The following is a 758-nucleotide window of genomic DNA, read 5'->3' as shown; positions in this document are numbered from 1 at the left end:
CGACCAACACCCCCAGGTCCTTTTCCACTGGGCAGCTTTCCAGCCACTCTTCCCCAAGCCTGTAGCGCTGCATGGGGTTGTTGTGACCCAAGTGCAGGACCCGGCACTTGTCCTTGTTGAACCTCATACAGTTGGCCTGGGCCCATCGATCCAGCCTGTCCAGGTCCCTCTGCAGAGCCTTCCTACCCTCGAGCAGATCAACACTCCCGCCCAACTTGGTGTCGTCTGCAAACTTACTGAGGGTGCACTCGATCCCCTTGTCCAGACCATTGATAAAGATATTGAACAGAACTGGCCCCACTACTGAGCCCTGAGGAATATGGTGGTATTCGTCCTTCAGTACAACTATTTTGTCTTTATAGCTGTTAAATATAATCTGTGCTGAAAGGAAAAAATGTTAATTAATTAATGAGTGATAATGCTCATTGTTTTCTTCTACAGTTTGTGTACAGAGCACGACAGAGCACACAACATAGCACAGCCCCAAGGCCTTACCTATTGCAACAACCCACGGAGGAGAGCTCCAGAGACGGGATTTCCCATGTCATAACACTGATGCCCTGAACCACACAGGGTATTTTGTTCTGCTGTGAGGCAAAGTCTCCAGTCAGATAGTTATTATTGCTGACTCTTCTTTTAATAATAAAAAAAGCTCTCCAACAGCAAACTGAATGAAAGTGTGTAAGGAAAGACGCTAGTTCAATTTCTTGGAGTCCATAAAAATTGCAGAACTCCTGGAATGGATGGATTCCTGGCAC

The sequence above is a fragment of the Aptenodytes forsteri genome, unplaced genomic scaffold, assembly GCF_000699145.1.
Source record: "Aptenodytes forsteri isolate BGI_AS27 unplaced genomic scaffold, ASM69914v1 Scaffold50, whole genome shotgun sequence".
Lineage (NCBI taxonomy): Eukaryota > Metazoa > Chordata > Aves > Sphenisciformes > Spheniscidae > Aptenodytes > Aptenodytes forsteri.
This window is presented reverse-complemented; position numbering follows the sequence as displayed.